Raw genomic sequence first — 23,706 nt, 5'->3', positions numbered from 1 at the left:
CACGTGCTTCTCCCAATATTATCCTTTGCATGAGGAACTAGCATAAAGCCTAGTACCTATTGCAGACTGATCTGTACTAAACCATAACGCTAACCTCACACTAATACTTAAGCATAGCAACAGTCTAGCACATATAAAATGCAAATAAACTTGTTCAGCATTTGTATCTCAGCACTGAAAATAATGGTGTTACAAAAGGTATTTTCCTTCATGGCATAAAGAATGTATGTGCAATTGGAAAAGATTTTGAATCAAAATCACCTTGTGTTTAGGAATGAAATTGCAGAAAGCAAATACCCCAGATCTTAAAGGCATCACCTTCTCCCATTCATGCAATAGGTTTTGTAATAATTAAGCTGAAGACAAACTGAAGAGCTAGCCTAACAATACACAGTTACAATAACTGAGCCACAGACATGCAAACTAGTATGCTAGAAAGATCTGTTTGAGCTACTGAACTATTCAGAGTTGATTTATGCCACCCTGACCTGATACAACAATGGTGTGGACCAGAATTACCGGCACTCTCTTGTCCTTGTGCTAGAAGCTGACAGGGCCAGAGGCACCACTGGACATTTAAGCTGTGTCTACACGTGCATGCTACTTCGAAGTAGCGGCACTAACTTCAAAATAGCGCCCGTCGTGGCTACACGCGTCGGGCGCTATTTCGAAGTTAACTTCGACGTTAGGCGGCGAGACGTCGAAGTCGCTAACCTCATGAGGGGATCGGAATAGCGCCCTACTTCGACGTTCAACGTCAAAGTAGGGAACGTGTAGACGATCCGCGTCCCGCAACGTCAAAATTGTGGGGTCCTCCATGGCAGCCATCAGCTGGGGGGTTGAGAGACACTGTCTCTCCAGCCTGTGCGGGGCTCTATGGTCACCGTGTGCAGCAGCCCTTAGCCCAGGGCTTCTGGCTGCTGCTGCTGCAGCGGGGGATTCATGCTGCATGCACAGGGTCTGCAACTCGTTGTCGGCTCTGTGGATCTTGTGGTGTTTAGTGCAAGTGTGTCTGGGAGGGGCCCTTTAAGGGAGCAGCTGGCTGTTGAGTCCGCTGTGTGACCCTGTCTGCAGCTGTGCCTGGCACCCTTATTTCGGTGTGTGCTACTGTGGCGTGTAGACGTTCCCTCGCTGCGCCTATTTCGATGTGGTGCTGCGCAATGTCGATGTTGAACATCGACGTTGCGAGCCCTGGAGGACGTGTAGACGTTATTCATCGAAATAGCCTATTTCGATGTCGCCACATCGAAATAGGCTACTTTGATGTAGGCTTCACGTGTAGACGTAGCCTTAGTGTTCCTATACCGCTCTGCATTGGCAATATAACTGGACAAAGGATTTCAAGTCCCCTCCTTTTTTGGGAGTGACTATGAGGGGTAGAATACAGACCAGAACCAAGCCCAGAATCCAGATTCCATTTGAAAAAGTGAACTTCATAACCAGACATATGTTCCCAGAGTTGACAGCAGACTTCTGTTAATCGTAGAGTTAATGTTAACATGCACTGACTGATAACCAATCCTTAATTATTGATGAGCCATAACTGAAAGGGAGGAGACTTAGGATAAGAATAATCCTTCATTTCTTATACTGCTAGTGTTAATGAATGTATTTAAGCATTAAACATGTATTTAAGAATGTTTTAAATTGTTTCAGTGTACCAGAAGACCCAAAGATTCTGGGTAATAGAAATCTTTCCAAATTCCCTAAACACATATATAGCCTCATTTTCTTATGGCGTCAGCAGTCTGACTCACAGCCTTTAAGTGCATTGAGGTCAATGCTCTAACTCACTAGCATTCTCAGTCACCACTTCAGACATTCTTAATGTATCCATTGGATTTCCTTTTTATTAACCTTACCTAAAGCACACAGTAATAACATTGCATCAAATAAAACATCATGTTTCCATACCTAGAATTAAAAAAAAAAATCAAACGAAGCAGTATATTTTTCTATGCGTTATGGTTACCTAATGAAAAACAACGGCAACTCCACTTTACTGGATGAGATTTACCTCCAATCAATTCCAGTCAATATTTTGCACAAGTTGGAGCACACCTAGTTCTAACTAACCTGCAAACTCTGTTCTGTACAATGAGTTTTAGAAGTTAGTGATATTGATACTGTCTTCTCTTACAAAGTATTAGTAAGTTCCATTCCACATACACCCCAAACCTCCACTGTTTGGAAGATCCATGGACTGCAGCATTCAGTACAGAGCTTAATATATTAGACATAGCAAATTTCATGTTGGGAAACATTGTGTCAATTGGTAGGACTCCTTTTTATTGCAACTGTTCATGTTTTGATTTATTATAATTTTCCTATTCTTTTGATACAAAGCAAATCTACATTACCTTACAATAAAATCATTAACTGGTGCACATTTCTTGCCTTCAGATAATGTAAAGTTCTCATAGGCCTAAAGCTCATCTAACCTTTTACTCCCCAATGATTCTGAGAAAGACAGAGTGTGATATAGCCTTGTTACTGGCGACCCCAGAAAACTCTGTGACCCTGGCAGCCCCAGCCCCAGCAGCTCTAGAGGTGGCAGCCCAAGCAGCTCCAGCTGTGGTGGCTCTGGTGAGTCATCAGCATTGACATAGAATGGGAGGCTGGGGCTGCCTGGCTCTGGGGGAGGGGGAGGGCATTTATTTAGAGCAGGGGGGTGCGCTGTGGCAAATATGGAAGGATGACAATCACAAGTGTGGCCATCTTTGAATTCCTATTGGACACCACTGATCTACACTGCAATTCCTACCAGCAGGATGACTGGCTGAGTCAGCCATAAAGGCATCCCTGCTGCTCCACTTTTGTGGGAAGATAATGGTGCTTGTGGCTCAAGCCGCAGGTGATGACTTCACCCTTGCAGCTACGTTATGATAGGCCTCTTATACAGGAAAGCAAGAAAGTAAGGAAAAGATTCTTGTGCACTTTCTTTCGCACATTTATCAAGCTAGCCATAATCTGTTCCTCTATTTAAATAATAATAGTAAAGTACTAACTAACTACAAACTTACTGTGAATACACTGCTAAACCTAGAGCCCTTTGGTCTTTACCTAATAATATGAGTGAACAGTGTGTCTCACAAAAATATGTTTAGGGACATTTGGGGATATTCTCCACTTTTTGTTTCAGTAAAGTCATAACCAGTCACATTTGATATTTATGTTTTTGATGTCTGGCTAAAGTGAAATGTAGTTCAGTGCTTGGAAACTGCCCAATACCTTACAAAAAGTACATATATTATGCGGAATCCATCCAGTCAAATCATTATGATTACCCCCTCGAGAAAGAAATTTACTTCATATAAAGGTGAAAAATCACCCACTTCTAAAAATTCCTTTCAGAAATAAGTTGGGGGGATAGAGAAAGGATAAATAAGAAAAGAAAAGTAGTTGTTGGGTTTTTTTTTCTTGAGGCTAGGTCCAGACTGCAGGCTTCTGTCAACTAACTTCTGTCAACAGAAGATTTGTCGACAGAGCATGTATTCAGACTGCAGATTTGTCGGCAGAGATCTGCCAGTTGGAAGCATTCTGTCAACATCCCTGTACACTTCATTCCACGAGGCAGAAGGGATGTCTTGACAGAGGGGATTTTTCTAACATTTGGCCCCATGTGGGCGGGCCAAATGTCAGAAAAGTCTCTCCCAACAGAACTGTCGGCCAAAGATATGCAACTACAATGTGCAATTTGTGTCTCTTTTGTCGACAGTTCTTGGCAACCTAGACATAGCCTGAGAGAGAGAACTTAGTACAATTTTTCTTGTTTATAATGTGCCCAGTTCTTGAATTGTTGCCATTTTTATTCAAAATTCTTTAGCAGAGAAAAACCATGGCCCTTGTCACACCTGGATTTTTATCCTTGTTCTTCTGTCTGTTGCAGTTGTTGCTGATCAATATAACATTCTTGAAAATTCAGTATATGCTATGCATAGCTTTATTGGAAAAAAAAAGTATGTGGTATTTGAACCATAACTGTGACTTGCTATGCCCTAAGGTAAGTCAGATTTTTACTCCACCCACTTCCTTTGTCAAGAGGCAATGTTCCATTTTCTGTCAACTGTCCCAGTGATTTCAGTGTGAATTTTGTAACATATTTCCAAACTATGACATTCAATGCTAGTGAGATTTTGTAATATTATACTTCTTAAAATTAAAATAACTTTAGCAGGCAGTAGAAATATTCTTCTCATTCCAGACATTTTCATACCACACGTACATGCAACAAATAATCATTCGCTTACTTCCACATGCTATAAGACAGTAATCTTTCTGCTCGCTAAGGACTACGCAAATCCTTTATTCAGAAGGTTGACCAGTTCCTAGTAAAGTCAATAGTACTACTCCTGAGTAACTGTTTACCAATTGTTATATATTCTATCCTTCCATAGAACTCAAAGTGCTTCATAAAGGAGGATGAGAGCGAAAGGTTGCAGGCCTCTAGGACAGACAGATAGTCACTCCCCGATTAGATTTCTGTCCCTTTCTTTGGGTTTCTATTGTCTTCCCAAACAAAGCAAGAAAAGTATACAAAAAGCAACCATCTGGACAAGGGCCTGAACTGGGTTTCTCTAACAACTAACAGGTAGGCCCCTTTCCAGACTTGGAGTGGGGGTTGGGGGGTGAGAGGGAATTCCACATGGCCTGCCTGACTGCAGCCTCCTGCTCCATTTGCCACAGAGTATCCTCTTTCCTGACTTCACTCCCCCATCCTAACCTCCTTTATATTCCAACTGGGAGTGGAGGTCAGTCATGAGGCCCACTGTGTCAGAAGATTCCCAGTACCAGTTTGTTGGGCTTCTCTCTGAGATACAATCAGCTGTCCTCCTCCCAGACAACTGAAAGGGCAAATCATCCTGTTTCACTAGGATTTACATACCCTATTCCTTCAAATGCCCATAAACACACCTCTGCTCACAAAAAATATCCAGGGAGTTCAGTGTTATAAAGGCACTGCTGAGAAGCTCCATACCTAGCTGAGTGATTCAGCTTGGCATACCTTGTATGAAGGGGCTTCCTGAGACAGGACTGACTGGTGGAAAGGTCACTGTTGAACATTAGAACCGCTAAGTAGCCGTGAGCCAGTACAGAGAGGCTGTAACCCACCACATATGGCAAGTGTTTTTTGAATTTTCAAAGTTAGACCCACCAGAATTCACTTATGCCAAAGCTAAGAAACAGAAGAGCAGCATGCATATCAGAGAGAGAAAACAAAACTGAAGTGCTTCTGACAGATGACAAATATACAGCCTTGAACACTTATGACTTCTTCTTATCCATAAAACAGGTAGAATACGGGCAGTAGCAATATGAGGCTCCTTATACTCCCCCTGTCTTAACTATGAAGTGAAGAGAATATTTCATATAGTGTGTGTTTAATCCCCATTCACTCTTTGGCCCCTCTGTTCACTCAGTTAGAAAGTTTGCAAATGTCTCAACGCTACCTCAATATTACTATCCATTCCTGGATCCCATTCTTTTCTATCCAAATGTATTATATTTCCTAGCACAAAAATCTTACTAGTGGGTGCTTTGTTCAACTTTTGTCCATTTTGCTTGAGAATGTTAATATGACTTATAAATATTAATGAATTTAGCCTCTGAACACCTCTCTGAGGTGGATAATTAAATATTACACCAATTTTACAGGTATGAATATTGATGTGATGAGAGGCTAAATGACTTATGTTACATCACAAAAGACATTGCCTGGACAGCCTGGAATAGAAACCAATGTTCAGTCCCTGTGTATCAAGACCTTCAGGCATCAAATCTGAGTCTACAGATACAGCCATGTTTCAGTCAGGAATCTATCCACATTCTCAAGTCCCATAAATTCCTCAGTGTGAACTACTATCAGGACCTCTTCATGTTCATCACCTCTGCCTCCTTCTCTGGAATTCCACCTCACAGAGAGCCCTTATTGTGCAAGAGCCACATGACACCTAGGAAAGGATCACACCTCCCCGTACCCTCAACACACCAGACCTGCAAGAGAAGCAGTTTTTCAACTGTGCTGTAACTCTACCATGGCAGAACACTTGGAGCAATATAAAATGCAACTATTAATACCCTGGTACTGGCCCTGTATATGCCCCAAAATAAAGACTTCAGTTGCTTCCTGCCATGGTTGTGCCCACACCGTGATCCCATGCCAGAAATCCCACAGCATTCTCCAACCTGTGGATACCCCATGTCATGTCTGGGAGGCCATTTCCTTGGGCTCTCTTAGGATTATCAGAATGCAATGGTTTCAAAAGCATCCTGACAGTGTTGAATTACTTTTCAAAAATGGCCCACACTGTTCCTTGCATGGGTCTACCCTGCTCTGGATAAACAATGTAGACTATTTTCATGACTTCCAGGATCACATCACCTCTGTCCTGAGACCTCAGTTCACTACCAGTTTCTGACATGAGGCCCTGAGCCTAATATGCACCTGTCACTTGCCTACCATAGACTCACAAATTTTCAGGACAGAAGGGACCATAATCATCTAATCTGACTTCCTGCACTTTCCTGGCTATAGAACCTCACCGATCCACTCCTGTAGTAGACCCCTAGCCCCAGCTGAGTTACTTAATTTCTCAGATAATGATTTAAAGCCTTCATTATATAGAGATTTCACCATTTACACCATCTTCAGTAAAAAATGGCTACACAGAAAGACTCAACCAGACCCTAGAACAGCACTTACAAATGCTATGTAATCATTGCTAAGATGACTGGTCTGTAATATTACCAAATGCTGAATTCTCATATAATAATGCAGGTCATACAACAACCCTTTCTTTACTAACTATAAGTACCACTCCATATTTCACTACATCTACCAACATCCTTCCCAGCATAGTATAATCGTCACACTCTCTGACCTTGTGGTTCTGATCTCCAGTTAATCTCCTGCTTCCAATTCCCTGATATCCTGACTTGGCCTGACTCTGGTTACCAACTCAGGTTTTCAGTCCCAAGCTTGCTCCTGCTTCTGATGTCCTAGTATCCTGACCTAGCTGTCTCTTGACTCCAGTCTGTGGACTCTAGCTGTGACCATTAGGTATAGCTACCCATGACCCAGTTTTAACACTGTTTTAGCTTCAAATTTGTCACTTGAAAAAAAATTGAATGAAACTGACTTTCCCTTGGTCAAATCCTGACTATAGATTTACATGCTAACATACAGACTAACTAAACTGGAAACGAAGGGGCCACAATGGAAAACGGGCGATTTGCACCATCTGACTTTTCCAAGCAAACAATGTTGAAACTCAGAATTCACAAGCTATTAAAAAAATAGATATGACAAAACATCGTGAAAAAACTATTTCAAGTTGGCTGTTACTTTTGCAATTCAAGTAAAATTTTTATATAAGTTTAGTAAGAGCTACAATCAACGTGGCTATTTGTACTCACATAGATAAGCAACATTCTCTTCTAGTATCCTTGAGGTGCTGATTTTCTCTGACACCACCTCCGTTTACCCCTACCAAAGAGAAACAGATTAGTGATGCAATGGCATGTTATACCAAACTGAATTCAAAATACAGAACCTGAGCCTCCTCTACCTGGGTGTTTACCCATTGACTTCAATGGATTTATTCATAGTGCGAAGTCATAGTGTTCAAAACAGGAACACACACAAACAATATGCTAAATTATACTTCATCACATATATTTTATATTATCTTTTCAGAATAGTTTTAAAGTGTTACACTGAACTTCTTCAGTACAATAGAATATGTTGCTGTAAGATGTGTGAAAGCTCTGTAAGAGTAGCAATACTGTGTATCCCAATGTATGACTAAATGGAATTCGTTGCTATCAGCAAACTGTGCTATATTTGCAGGTTTTAAAGTGTACACACATACGGTGCAAGACAGATGGACCTTTTCTCCCCAGCTTTTGGGCAAGGGTTTCTCATCAGGAAGAAGATTAAAAAGTTCCTAAAATCTTTAAAACAAGGTTCTACGGTACTTGCTGTAAACAAATCAGACATCCAGAAACGTTAGGATTATCGGACACAAAAAACTGTTTTGCTGAACAGATACGTTAGCCACGTTTGGATCATGTAACTTAAAAAGGCAAGCTAATGATGGCTTTTACTATCATCAACAGCCATGTGATTTTACAAAGTAGAGTACTGGTCTTCATGCATGTGAAATGCATTTATGCCTCATCTGTACTCTTAACAAAAGTGAGGTTTATTATTTCAAATTAAGTAGGCAGCAAAAATCCAACTTTCCACGTTACCATGGAAAAATATTCACAATAGTAAAATGAAGCATAGATTAACTGCATCTACAAAGAATAAAATGTCTCAGCTATCTCCATAGGTTTGTGGATAAAGTTAAGTTTACATCAGGGTATATACAGACTGATAAGAGTATATTGTATCTATTGTTGTCCTTTGTAAGAAGAATTATTTACTTTAATATTTGTAGAACAAAAATGACTATCATTGTAGGGAAGAGTCCCTTCCAAAATGCTTAATCTGCACTATGATAGGAGGCATTGCACACACAGCACAGGCGACAGTTAGTAAGGGAGCAAAAGAGCTGAACACCACTACCGAGTTCTCTCTGTGCCCACTGTTTCTAATAAACAATCTCTTTTGTATCCAAAACTGTCCTCTACCTTGATAGACATAACAAAAACTACAATGACATTTTATTTCAGTAATTAATAGCAGACTCTCAGACCTCCACCAATAGCTTTCCTTGACTCTTCTCACACTCAAGATTTTGTGCTATTCTGATCCTCTTTACTTGTGCAAATCTGGGCATGACCTCAAAAGATCCATCATCAATGTACTAAAGCTAAGACTAGTCACAGCAGAGCAACACAGAGATACTATTTTCCTTTCCAGTCTATAACTTAGTTTGCAAGATCTTTAAAAGAGAGACTGTCTTTTTGTTCTGTGTGTAAATTGCATTCATGACTAAAGCTCCAAAGACCATTAATTATTAGTAGGTAAAACAAGGAATGTTGGTCAAGGAATGAGGGCTTGACCAGTAGCATCAGAATCTGATTCTCTGCATGTTTGTATTTTGGCAATTAACAGACTGGCACCACATAAAATTATACTGCAGAGATACCCACTGGCTCCAGCCATCATAGTAGATGCTGAACAACCTATACAGAATATACAGAACCCACCCCCAAAATTATCATTTTAAAGGCAAAAAAGGTGAAGGATAGTAGGGAAGAGTGCACAAAACTCAGGAAAAGCAGTGATGGAGATAATGGGCACATCTCTTGTTTTCCCCATGTCTTCTAAAGTTATTCATTTGTATTTATATTTATACTATATTTATTTATTTATACTATATTGTGCGTTGTGTAAAATGGCAGAAATGGGCGAGTAAACAGGCACAAGCAAGGGAAAAGGAGGAAAGACAAAGAAGGGCAGGAAGGTTAAATAAGCATGGAGGGCAGTATATGAAAACTTTTTGCTAAAATTAGTCAAAACTGACAATACTAGGAATTGAGACATTTCCCAATTTACAGTATATGGGAGTGTGTGTTCCACTGAAAGATGCATTAGGGTACAAAAGCAGATAATTTACATAAGTTTTATGGCTTCCCCTTATAAGTTATCTCTCATAGCCTATGACCTTGTACATGACAGTAACTGTATTCATTGATCACGGCACTTGCATCAAGATGCCCGTTTTTGCATACAAGACTTTACCCTTGTATTGACATTTTCTTATTGTCAAAACTGATAATCCAGCAGTATAGATTGTTCCGTGCACGCGTGAGCACACGTGCGCGCATGCGCACACACACACACACACACACATATACCCTTCTTACTCTCTGTAATTTATACTGCTAGTCTGATTTATAAAGCTAATATTTTCATTCACACACTCGTTGCCACCAAAATCATCAAGGAAGCAAACCTCTGTTTTCAACATAGTAACTTTCAGAACTGCATGTCCTCTGTTAAAGCTGAGTGATAAGCACTAACTAGAATCCTCATTTGTTGTGGATGAACACCTACTCTAATGCTATTTAAGAGATTAAATGTCTGATATCCTACTAATGAGATTAAGGGAACAAGGAATTAAAAACATGGGATGTTTACAATTACTAGTATCTGAAAGGAATAACATCACACAGAACAATAGTAACAGAGAGAAAGCCGTGCTAGTCTGTATACTATCAAAACAAAAAAGCAGTCAAGCAGCACTTTAAAGACTAACAAAATAATTTATTAGGTGAAGCTTTCGTGGGACAGACCCACTTCTTCAGACCATAGCCATAGTCTGTTCTGGTAGGCCTATGGTCTGAAGAAGTGGGTCTGTCCCACGAAACCTTGCCTAATAAATTATTTTGTTAGTCTTTAAAGTGCTACTTGACCGCTTTTTTGTTTTGATCACACAGAAGAAATTTTCCACGGTAGATGAGCCTCCTTGTTTAGTAAATATATTCATCTCTAATTTATCTGCTCATTGCATTTTAGATTGAGTGAGAATGAAAGTGAACAAATATCACAAATATACCTTCCACAATAAGTGTAATGACAAGTTAACGGCAATTAATGGTACCATACATTTAAGTTACAAAAAAGAAAATAAATGTTTATAACAGAAGTAGAACTAGAATGGTGGCACAACCTTTGAAGCAGCTGTGCAAGTGTAAAATACCCATAGACCATACAAAACATGTCACAGAGCTGGTGATGTAATTTTCTTTGAATGTATATTCCCTTTTATTAAATTTGAATTGAATTAATAACAAGATACTCATTGGGAATCTGAAATCAGCAGCAAAATTCAGTGGCCCAGGGCTTCATCCCATGTCTTCATTGTTAAAATGCTATAGAAATCTGCTCTGTTTTATAGCTTTCTCCTTGTCTCCTCCCTCCCCTCTCAAAAACTTAGACTCTGCTAATTCTTCTTGCCATACTGATACATTTAGGTCTGATTTCGGGCACATGGATTTCAATGGACTTGGGGTCAGGTCCTTCATACTAATGCCTATGCCTTTCAGTCAAGCCTGAAACAGCCCTGCTAATCCAGCCAACCTGCATCCTCAACCTTCCTCCTTCAAATCCTGTCTCAAAACACGTGCCCTACAGTCCGACACCACCAGTGGAAAGTGGTAAAAGGGTAGAGGAACTGAGAAAATAAAAGTGAGGGGAGAGCAAGTTAACAATTCAGAACTAACTAGGCAGATTTGTAACTTTACAAAACATAATAATACATTTAACCTTTTCTCTTACTCATCCCTTACCTCTGAATTGCATTTTATTTAAGGTATATTCTTCAAATTTATTGTGAATAACTTTACTCACATTCAATGGCCCATTGATGTCACATGAGTAAATTTACTCATAATATGCATTTCCAGGATTGGGCTCTTAGATTGTAAACTCTTTGGGCAAATATGCTGTCTTTTTAATTTTGTTAAATGCCATGCACCCCTTCCTGGAGGCTGTTCCCACTCACCACTGTTCAGACTGGCTGGAATTCCAGCTAATAGAGCAGTGGGAGAGGGTGCTGCCTGAAGCTGTAGGAGAAGAGCCTCTCCAGGGAGCATTTCTCCATGCTGCCATTCCTCCAGATGAGTGAAGGGCAGCAGCAGTGGCACACACAAGTAAGTCCTCCCCACCCCATTCCCCAGACACCTCACCTCCAGCCCACTGCTGCACCCCCTTCCTGCTAGACACGCCCACCCCAAGCCCACTCCTGAACCCTTTGTCACCCAGTCCCTCTCCCTTGCTCCTTCAAACCCCTCCTGTCCAGACCCCCACCCTCAGCCTGTTCCTGTACCCCTCCTCCCTCCCACCCCAGAAGCCCCCTATGCCCACCCTGCTCCTGTACCCTACCTTCCACTCAGACCCTACCTCCAGCTCATTCTTGCACCCTCCCTCCTGCCCAGATCCTCACCTCCAGCCTGCTCCCAACACTCCCACCACTGCCCCAGCCCACTTATGCACCTGACCTCCCACCCTGATCCCCCAACTCCAGCCCACTCCTGCACCCTCCCTCCCACACAGACTACTCATCCTTAGCCTGTTCCTGCACCCTCCCCCAGCCCAAATCCCACACCCACTCCCTGACAACCCCCTTTCACACACTGAACCCTGAAACTCCCCATTTTTGGTCTCACTCAGTCCCCCAGAAGAGTTAATCTGGCCTGGGGGAAGCCCTGAACTTCAGTCCTCCCTTTTCCACCACACTGCCCAGGGTTCTGGATCGTGAGGAGAGAGAGATGTCTCAGCCAGGGGCCACTACATCAGTGTGGGTTTTGTGGGGGTTTTATTGGCATCACACATTTATGTGGGCCCCCCCAACTGATTTTTCTGTGGGTCAGTGGCCTCCAGCCTAAAAAAGGTTCCCCAAACCTGATCTAAATGGCTAGATCTCTAAAAATTAAACAGGAAACTTTCCTTTCATTAGGGAAAATGGAAGGAATTTTAAAGTTTCAAATTAAATGACAGGATCTTGCTTTGTAATTTTAAAACCTATTTCTAAACCTTGATTATTCACCTCTCATGGTTGTAAAATGCTAACTGATATAAGTCCTTTGAAACTGTTAGAAAACCAGAGTAAGAAAGTACTCAGAAGATATAATCCAAGTTGCCTGAAACACAGTCAAACCCTTGAGAAATGTTTATACTCTGTACACATTACCTTCTAGAAGAGAGTATATAATATAAAATATCCAAAAAACAAATACAGTTTATCTTAAGGTATATTTTTCTTATCATTATCTGTGTCATTTACAATTAGAACTGGTGAATATTGAGCACTGGAATCAATTACTTTTTCAAAAGTTAGGAAGTGTCTTGCTCTTTCTATATCTTTCTCACGGTATGTCTACACTTACTGGACGTGCTAGTGGGGACATGCTAAATTGAACCTTCGGGGCTCAACAGTTGGCCCTGTTACTCCTCATTCTCACAAGGAGTAAGGGAGGTCAATGGGAGAGTTTCTCCTGTCGACCTCCCTGTGCATGGACGGCCAGAAAAATTGTTCTGTGATATGTCGATTCCAGATACGCAATTGTTGTAGCTTGAATTGCGCATCTTTGATCCACTTTTTGGTCTAGTGTGGACCTGGCCTCAATCTCTGATGCTTACACAGATATTGTGTTTGAGTAAACCCAAAGTTGTATTTTTGAGGCACAAATTGCCAGTCAGACGACCACTACCTGGGGTAAATGAGGAAACAACATTAATCTAGCAGTGTAACCACCAATTGTCAATAACACAAACAGAAACAAAAACTACAAACCACCACACAAGAGTATTTCTCCAATGGCATTATCTCCAAAACTAGACTCTTCTACCTGAGGACAAAAGAATTTCTGTCTGTATTTCTAACAAAGGACCCTTTTATCTGTCTTTTTAACATTGTATTTTTTAATCTTCACTACAATGATTATACAGAAATGAAACACTCACACACTGACATTAGTCATAGGAGGTTCTACATCTCTAGTGATGCATCACACCAGTATGTCAGATGTATCTCTGTGATATATGTCACAGAACATTTTTGCAATAAAAAATCATTAGAAACTTCCAAAGTGAAAATTGAAAACATTAAAAAAAAAGGAAAGTAAATTTTTAGACTATGGACCAAATTCTCTTCTGATCTAAATTGGCTATGTTGACAATTTACACCAACAGAGGATTTGGCCCAATAATATATAACAATATCTAATATTCTACAAGATAACATTGATTACTATCTGCAAAAAGGTGGAGTTAACGGATGTTTTATATTTAATCTTTTTCTTAAAAAGTACGCAGCATTTGTAGAAGCAGATAGTATTTGCCACTGGGCACACCTCTGGGCACAACAGAAGAATACTGGCAATTTTCAGGGAGTAGGAATTACTTGTTAAGTAATCACTTATTTATTGCCCTAACTAAAGTTACAATTAAGAAGCTTTAAATATATGTTCTACAATACTCAGATGGCATTTCACTCCACCATTTATCTTGATCTTTCCATGACCTAGTGCCTTTAGTACTTGCTACTGTGTCAATGTTTTCTTCAACTAATCATTGTAGGAGAAATCCCTTATAAATAATGTATTTCCTCTCTACTCCTGTGTGAATGGCATAGACTCTAAAAATGTCATTTGTAGAGGACAACTGCTAAATCAAAAATAAGAGATAGAAATACAGAGGCACCAGATCCGTTGTTTCCTTATAACAATTTATTTCTGGGACATAATATGAAATGCCTGAGGTTTTCTACTGTGACATACTCCTCTAAAAATTACTGATCCCTGGATTTTCTCTTCAGTGTGCAGTATTTTTTTCTGCTACAGCTTTACATCTTTTGACTCCTCTGCCAAATGGTGACATCAATAAATGGTTTTCTTTTCCCACCTTTTATTATGGTGTTCAACTTACAATACGACGTATTTAACTGTAGTTTTTTTTATTATTATTTTAGTGCCAATGAATCCAAGCATCTCCAAAAAGAAGAGTAGAGATGTGTTGTTTTTTCATTCCATGTCTCAGTTTCTGAGACCCTCATTCAGGAAGGTAGTAAGCACATGATCTTAAGTCAATAGGATTATCACAAGGTTTCTGATTCAATGCCTTTTTTCCCAACCATTTCCTGATATTTATCTTGACCAAAAAAATTGATCTATACTCTGACTAAATTAGTTTTTCTTTTCTTACAAAAAGCCAGTGATGATTAATTAAGACAGGGCTTAAACTGCTGAAACACACGGATTAAAAATATGGAAGTGTTGGGCTATCTTCATTGAAATTGGGATCAAGGCTTAGCCTTCACTGTCACGGATAAGGACAGAAGTCAGAAACTACCTCAGCAAATATTTCACGTGCAAAAATAAAACACAAAAAATGTGTGTTGGCTGTTAGCAAGCATTAGTAAATCCAAAACACTTACATGTTTAGCTTACTCAAAACCCCATAACTTCTCCACTTTTTAGCTTCCATTTCTTCTAAACCTGTGCAACTCTGTTGGTTCCTCTCCTCTTCTGAAGATGTCACACCAACATTTGCTCTGGCCGTCAAAGACAGCTACACATTGAAAGCTACTAGGAACATTCAATGCATTAAAGAGATTCAGGAAGCAAATACTGAAGGGGGTCTTTGATAGGGTGGCCGAGAGCCTGAGGTCCCCCTGTTGGAGGCCTTGTAATCATGCCAAACCGCACACCGGGAGAGGGCAGTAGAGAAGTCCTCTGAGCCGCCTAGAGAAGCTATATGAGAAGCAGCAAATGAGAGGCCAATAGGTCAGTATAAGAAGAGTTACAGGGGCAGGCCTAGAGCAATACCAGGTCCCTGCTAGAGTTGGAAGACAGCAGATGGTACTCTGAGCTGACTGGTGGGATTCCATCAGGACAAGGTCCAGAGATAAGGATAAAGAATTTTCTGGAGCCATATTCAAATAATGAGGGAATCATAGCAGCAATGCAGTTTTTTAAAGGGACATTGTAGGCAACTGCTATCTACAGGGTTTCTGGACTGGAACTCATGGTAGAGTGTGGACTGGGTACTCCCCATTAACCACTGGGGAAGTGGCCTGAGAAGTGAGGCACCCCAGAAGGGGAACTGAACTGAGGTGGACCAGATGGAGAGTTGTGGCCAGAAAAGCACTAAGAGGACAAAGATGTTGCCTCCCAGAATAGGGACAAACAGAGACAAAGAGGTATTAAGAGAGGCCTTGTTGGACTTATATCCCAGAAGGGGGTTTGCTTTGTTTCATTTCACATACAGACTGTGTGTGACTTAGCCAGCAGACTTCCCACTGGAGATAAAGGGCCAGAACTTCTAACACTGACATAAACAGGTTGCACCTATTAACGCAATAGAGACTCTTTCCTATACTGTCCAAATGATTTCAACAAAATCACTTTCAGCTTATATAAACTCGTAAGGATAAATATAGGCTTTCAAAGCACAGAGCAATGGTGGAGTCCAAACTGTTTACAATATAGCATGTATTGGTTTTAAATAAAAGTCCATTTTTTTCTCTTCATTTCAATATAATTGCCATTTTCAGGGAAAAAAAGGAAAAACTGGGGAAAATATTAGTTAATCTGATCAGCCTCACTTCAGGCTTTAAGACTGAGAATTGGCTTCTTGTGCAATTTCTCAGGTCTGTGTCTAAAATCTCAGCTTTTAGCTCTGTAGCTGTGCAAATAGCAGTGTCTAGAAGAAAAGAGCAAAACAGAGCTTAGCCTGTTTATTGCATGATGCTAACAAGACCGTTCTTGAGCTTGTATAACCCACAGTTATGTAGAATTATTGAAAGTATGAGAATACAGAGAGTAACCAAAATAAAAATCTTTATTCTTTTCAATTTTCCCACTATAAGAAGAAAGGGACTGACCCAACATGCCTTGTGCAGGCAAAACTCCATTGATTACAAAGGTAAAGATAGGTTTTTCATGGGGCTTGACCACTAAAAATTCAACAGGTTGGTACAGTGCAATTAAGGCTGGCTTTCTACACATCTCCCTGAAAGTGACCAGAAAGTTTGGTTACTAGGTGCAGAGGTGGCCCAGGGGGCTCATACACTGCCTCCCACCTAAAGCAACATCACTGCAGATGATGGGAATTGTGGGGGCAGGGTCTGCAGGCAAGGGCAGCATGCAAAGCCCTGATCCATCTGCTTGGGAGCTGGACAGTTGCTAGTTTCTGGGAGCTGTATGAGGCAAATGCTTCCTGGAGCCGGCATCCTGAATCCACTCCTGTACTCCAACCACCTGTCCCAGCCCTGAGCCCCACTGACATGTCAAACCCCTCATTTCTAGCCTCATCCTAGCACCTGTATCTCCAGATGGAGCCCTCACCCTCTTCCACACTATAACCCTCTGCTACAGACCAGTGAAAATGAGTGAGTGAGCAAAGGTGGGGGTCGCGGGGGGGGGAGAGAAAGAGAGAGAGAGAGAGAGAAGTGAGGGGGGGCAGAGGTGAAATAAGCAGCAGCGTGATGTGGGGCTGGGGCACGGTGTTTGGATTTCTATAACCAGAATGTTAGCAACCCTATTCAAAGGGTAATATTAGCTAATGGTTCCCATTAGTGAAAAGAGACCTGACACTATTTCTCATAGGCTCTATGCTGCTCTCATTGGTGTTAATACTTTTGCCCTTGACATCAGTGGAAGCAGGACTGAGTGCTGCATATAAGATTTCCCTTGCAATTTCTGCAGGAAAATGGCTCAAAAAGCCCACACAAATGAGGGACTATCATAGGTCCTGTACCCGTTGGACAGAGAAATCTAAGAGAAAATGTAAGTGGAAAGGGGAAAGGTAAGGCAGACCCTGTTTCAGATGATGTAGGCACCCCTCTGTTCCCATCTCTATCACCGGTATTGGATAATCCCTATGTGTTCTCCCCTCCTAGTGCAACATTAATGATGAAGGAAACACTGTGAGTGAGAACTGGTATTTGGCCATAAAAATAGGAGAGCAACACTCTATTTCTTGAAAATGACATTTACTTACATTCGATGGAAATTTTAATGAAAAACTTTAGAAATTAAAGGCCTTTTCCCCTCAGATTTCTTGTGTAGATTTGCAACTGACTTTAATGATCAAGACCCTACAGGCAGCAGATCATCTCCTAATGAGGATTTGCTTCTAAAAAGCTGCAAGAAAAATCCCAGTGAAGCAGCTATATATGCTGCATACCTGAGTGGAAGAAAGGAGCACATAGTAAAGCTTCTCCCTTCCTCTTCTCAAACACGTGTATTCAGAAATGAATATATTACTAGAATACATAAAATGCATATTTAATCAAGATCAATATTTGCCAAAACCTATTGTGGATTCAACCACTGTTTCTGGAAGCCTACTAAAATTAACCAGCCTTCCTAACTAATAGTGCTTGCACTGTTTGGAATAACACAGTTGGAGCCTACTTATAATGATCTACAGTATAACAAAATTTCACGTAGAATCCCAGCCTCGCTCAATGCACTACAGCACTGGTCAGCAGCCTTTCTGAGGCGGAGTGCTGAAATTTCACTTTTTGACGTCTATGTCTGGTCTGAGTGCCAGTTATAGTTTTTAAAGTCACTAACAGACCTACTTACACCAGTTTCATTAATAAATAAAGTAAGATGCAGAGTTTTACTGTCTGCATCTTTAAATCTCCATCCAGCTGAGTTTTTTAAATACACTCATCCCTCGGTGTACGAGCACAATTGGTTCCCAACTTTCTGCACATAGGTGAAAACTCATAAGAGGGACACTAAATTACCATTAAAATACATGTAAAAGTCTCTGATTGGTTTCTAGTGCTTGTAACTCAGGGAAGGAGTGGCAGCAGGTGGCACTGCTTTTGAAAGGTAAGTGAATCTTGGGTTGAGGAGAATTAAGCCTGGGGGCAGTCTGCGGCCACGAGCGGGAGGGAGGGTTAAAATCTGCTGGTGAGTTGGGTCCATGGGGGGTGGGTAGATGGCCAGGGGGGTTCAGGCTGCAGTGGTTTAGATCTGTGGGGCTGGCAGGGGGGTTAAGGCTGCCATGGTTTGGGGCTGTGAGGGGTTCAGACAAATCAATAGCATTTTTATTGCACCCAGTAGTTTCAGTCTTATGTGTTTTCCCGTTAACAAAAACACAATAGGCATGATGATGCAAAAAAGGACTCCATTATCATGGGTGCAATCTTAAGACAAGAATTTAAGTAGTGGACAGTACATGCTATAATTTGCAGCTAAAACTAATTGTGGTCTGAAACTATCAAAACAAAAAAGCAGTCCAGTAGGACTTTAAAAGACTAACAGGATAATTTATTAGGTGATGAGCTTTTTGGGACAGACCCACTTCTTCACACCACAGTCATACTGGATATAGACTAACACTGCTTTCTCTCTGTTACTGGTCTGAAACTGTGCTTGCAAAATTGTAGTCTTGGCTGGACATTCTAGAAATTTACCACTATGCCTGAGCTTGAACTAAAGGCATCTAAAAGCAGCCCAAGAAAGCTTATGTTCCAAAAAAATCTGTTCATCTACAAGGTGCCACAGGACTTCTCACTGTTGTTGCAGATACAGACTAACAAAGCTACCCCTCTAATACTTATTTCTTATAAGACTCACGTGTCTAAGTCACTAAGGGTAGATTTATTTCCCTAGTGAAGACCTAGTCTCTATAGCCTCACATGGCCCTTCCTTTAGTCTATGTGATATCCTGGAGTACAGGGGTTAATGGCCAAGCCCAGAGATACTAATTTTGCTGCGTCTTCACCAGACTTACAAAATCAAACTCCGGAAGATTGACCACCAGTGCATCAATCTTCCGGTAAGTATAGAGAACCCTAAAGATATGCCTACAATACTCTTCATTTAGAAATATCCTGTTGATCCATGCCAGCTGGCTTGGGTCAAGGACTGTTTAACTGTAGTATAGGCATTCAGCCATTGGCTGGAGCCCAGGCTCTAGGAAACTACAAAATAAAAGGGTCCCAGAAATTCGCTGCAGCCATAGTCAAAATTTCTACAGAGAAAGCAAACAGACCCTTAGTCCAAGCCCCAACAGCCTGAGTGAGTCACAGGTGACTAACTGCAGTTGTAACATGCCTTAAGATCCAGTTTCTAAAAATATAGGGAGGCAGCTGATTTCCACTGATTTCAGCTGCAAGTCTGAAGGCCTACAAAATATTTTAACTCAAACAAATTTCATTTTTGTCGCTCAGACTGTGGATTTATTAGAGCCAAGAATGTCAAAACCTAGAGGCTAATAACCTGGACTTTGAAGTGTTTGAAATTTGGATCTGCTGCTTAATTTTATGGCTTGATTCCATATTTGGATCCAAAAGAAGCTTCAGGAAACCAATGTATGTGTGCTTTATTAAAGTAGCATATGTAACTACCTGAACATAAATATTATACATTCCCCAATCAAATCAGAATCCAAGCCATTGACACTTGCATTAAAAATAATAAAACCCTGTGCCAATGACTTCTAGTTTGTTTGTTTGACTTTTTTAAGTGATCAGGTGTTTAGGCTTCAGACTGACAAGTGATTCTTTTTTTCCTCTATGGACAGGTATTTCAGCAGAACACTGCAACAGATGTTTGGATTTACACACACACACACACACACACACACACACACACACACACACACACACACACACACACACACACACACACACACACACACACACACACACACACAGAGAGAAAGACAAAGACAAAGACAAAGAAAAAATAAGCAACCCACACTGTTGTTGGGGATCAGCTCAGTAATCCATCTGAAAGCAAAACTGAATGACTGAAAAGACTGAATGTTCGGTATTTCTTTTTAACAGCACATACTAATTTGATGGCTTGTACTGAAGGTATTGTTGGTTTCAGAAACGGCAAGAGACTCTACAACAATATGCTTCCCACATTCAGCTCTAGCTTCTCAAAAATAATTTCTTGCACAACTGAAGACCCAGTTAGGCTCAGAGGGCTGCTTTCCCTCTTCTGAAATAGAGTGAGCCAAGAACTGGTGACAGAATGTGCACAAGCAGGGGAGAAATAGCTCAGTGGTTTGTGCATTGGCCTGCTAAACCCAGGGTTGTGAATTTAATCCTTGAGGAGGCCATTTAGGAATTTGGGGCCAAAAGATTTAAAAGAAAGAAAAAAAACTCTGGTGAGAGATGGTGATAGGTCCTACTGTGAAGGCAGGGGACTGGATCTCATGATCTTTGAAAGTCCCTTCCAGCTCTATGAGATAGGCATATCTGCATGTTTTAATTTAATTATATTATTTTAACACCAGATGAATGGCCTCAGATTCATATTATTTTTTAGTAACAGAGGGATAGCCGTGCAAGTCTATAAACTATCAAAACAAAAAAGCAGTCCAGTAACACTACTACTACTACTACTAAGTGTTACTGGACTGTTTTTTTGTTTTGATTATTTTTTAGGTTTGGGGTATTAGTTACACAGTTTTGGCATATGAGTCTCAATTACAAGTTAAACAGAGAATCCTAAAATGGCACTGTGAAAGTGAAAACTGTGTTTTGTTTTGTTTTGTTTTGTTTTGTTTTTAATTTTGGGTCACTGGGGAATCTAGTAGGCTGAAGTCCAAAAAGGTACTCCAGAGCTACTTAGCTCATAAAACCAAAAGTCCCTACCTACCAGAAATAAATACTTTATTGTTCCATCAGGCATGAGTGTGTGTTTCCCAATTAGATCACCTGCCCCAACACATTAAATGCAAAGCTAAAACTTTTGGTCATATAATGAAATGCTACCCAATATCTTTCAATTATTTTGCCTATAAACTATTTCCTCACTGAACATTAGCCACACACCTCAAATTGTCAGTAACAAATACTTTTTCAGGAGGAAAAGTTACTTTAAATTCTGCTAATTTTATTTCCTGCTCCTTCTCAAAGTTAGCATTTTACTTATTTGAAACAGACAATCCCCTACTTTGTTTACTAATACAAAATTCATGAGTAATCCTAAACATTCTGGTATTTTAAATATGCTTAAAACTCATATTATGAACCCTTCAGAAAATGCCATTGAATTAACATTGCTGAACTCCTTAGACAAATACTATACATCACAAACATTAAAGATGTATCCTTGGTTCCACATAAACAAGTCGTTTGTAACCTGTGGTCTGTGGAACTCTAGTGTTATACAGATTATGTTTCAGATTTCCAAAGGGATCCACACCTCCATGTGGAAATATTAACAGGTAAGGAAATGAAAAAAGGTTGGAAACCACTGACCTACAGGGAAATTACAAATTCCTATTTACCTTGAACTGTTTTCCATCATATGAAGGTAAATCTACATTACAATAATTTAAGTGTGATGTGAGAGAGTAAATAAAGGACTTATCAACAGACTCCACTATAGATTCTAAAAGAATGAAGAAGAGACCTATTGTTCCTGATGCAACATACTTATCAGAGACTGCCAACAAAAACACAGAAGCTAAAGTTTTGGCCCTGCCTAAATTACTTTCCACACATGATATTGACAGTTTCTTCAGACAAACATGCTAGCAGAAATGTTACTATAATCATTATAGCAACATTTTAGAATCAGAGCTGTGCAAAAGCTGCCCACTGTTTCTAATGCAATTTCAGTTCAGCCAGATGCACAATCCTTGATTTGTGTTTGGAGTCTCATGTGACATGAATCTAAAAACTCTAAATGAAACGCCATATGAATCTTACCAGTTAAAAAGTAATAGTATACTTCATTACTCTTTCTTCCCAATGGATCCCATAGCCATTTCTTACCCACTGTACATATTACTCTCAACCATGTGACTCAGGAACTTCACTGTCACTGATGATGTCCTCTTTTCATCCAGAAAACACCCCTGAGACTCTGGTACACCCCTTAAGATATTTTGGGGATCATGGAATAGGAACAGACTGCAGCCAATGCTCCTCTCACTAACATTTCTACTCATCAGTGTGGACTGAGAATAATCAGCTGGCCAGTTCAATACTCTTTGTACCTGAACTCTCCAAGAACGTGGCACAATTATCAACAGAAAAGATCTTTGGAGGTGTGGGCTTCCTCTACCCACTCTCATTCAGGAGTAAAACAGAAAAAAGACAGTTACTTTTTTCATATCTGGTGTTCTTTGAGATATATTGTTCACGTCAATTACAGGTTGAGTATGTGTGCTTGCCACATGCACAGGTGCCAGAAGTTTTTCCTTTAGAAGCATCCATAGGGGACCAGCTCTGGCACTTTCTGGAGCAGTGCCCATATGACATTGTAAAAGCGGCACTGCTGGCTCTTCCAAATCTCCAATCTCTTCTTATCAGAAATTCTGACAGTGGGAAAAGAAGGCAGGTCATGGAATGTATATGAGCAATACATGCTGAAGATCACCAGTGTAGTTCCTGCCAGGGAGTGCATGCCGCAGTGTGCCTCTATAAGGTTACTGTCAAGATATGCCTAGAGTCCCACTGCCAGTGAGCAGAGTCTGGGACCCCAGAGGGCTCCCATGAATCTGCCTTTCCAACTCAGGGCATAATGGCCCTGAGCAGTTGAGCAGTGGTTGGACATTCCTTGCAATTCGGAGTGATCCACTGAGGCAGGTACAGGTGATAAGGTCCCAAGGTGAGTTTACCCTGAGATCTAGGTACCACTGGGGCTGGTGTGGGCAGCATCAGAGGCATCAGAATCTCCTGAGTAGCATGGAGGACTTTAGGAGTTGTCAGTATCTCAAGCTGACAGAGGCCTGCATCTTTATTTGGACTCTCTAGTAAATTAGCTGAGGCCTGCTTCCTAAAGAGGAAGATGAGCTGTCCAGCCTCGGTCTTGGCTCACTTGCAGCCCTGTCCTTCTCTTTGTGCAGAGTAGGAAACTGTTCACTAACAGCTCTCTTTGGCTCTTTGGCTGGACTCTAGAAGGAGATTGGTGCTGGCTTGTCAATGGTGCCAGCGAGGCACTGCACACTGTTTCTACAATGTGGGATGCTCAGTTGGATCTCTGATCCAGGGCTGGAGTTAGTGCAGACTTTGTCAGGAGTGCTTTAAGTCAAATATCACTCTCATTCCTAATCCTAGGTTTGAAGGATTTGGAACCCTTGCTGCTTATATGACCTTCACCGAGCCACCTAAGATAGCTACTATGAGGATCGCTGAGGGGCACAGTCTGTTTGCAGCGATCACAGGGAACCAAGGCATGACCCATCCCCCAGCTAAGTACTGGTCAGGACTAATGAAATTCTTAAGGTACTGATAAGGGTAACTAACTCCATTACTAACAAGA

The 23,706-nt window shown here is 40.8% G+C and overlaps 1 long non-coding RNA gene across 3 annotated transcripts in view; it reads right to left on the bottom strand.

Annotated features, from left to right (window-relative positions):
* LOC142017248 (uncharacterized) overlaps positions 1-23,706 on the bottom strand; it is a 320,766-nt gene that overhangs the window by 173,746 nt on the left and 123,314 nt on the right. For all 3 annotated transcript variants that reach the window (XR_012646492.1, XR_012646494.1, XR_012646493.1), the window contains one exon: positions 7,417-7,486. This is a non-coding gene — a long non-coding RNA (uncharacterized LOC142017248). The remainder of the gene's footprint in view (positions 1-7,416; positions 7,487-23,706) is intronic.

Source organism: Carettochelys insculpta, chromosome 8, assembly GCF_033958435.1.
Source record: "Carettochelys insculpta isolate YL-2023 chromosome 8, ASM3395843v1, whole genome shotgun sequence".
Lineage (NCBI taxonomy): Eukaryota > Metazoa > Chordata > Testudines > Carettochelyidae > Carettochelys > Carettochelys insculpta.
The sequence above is the reverse complement of the archived record's forward strand: the minus strand, read 5'-3'. Positions and strand labels throughout refer to the sequence as shown.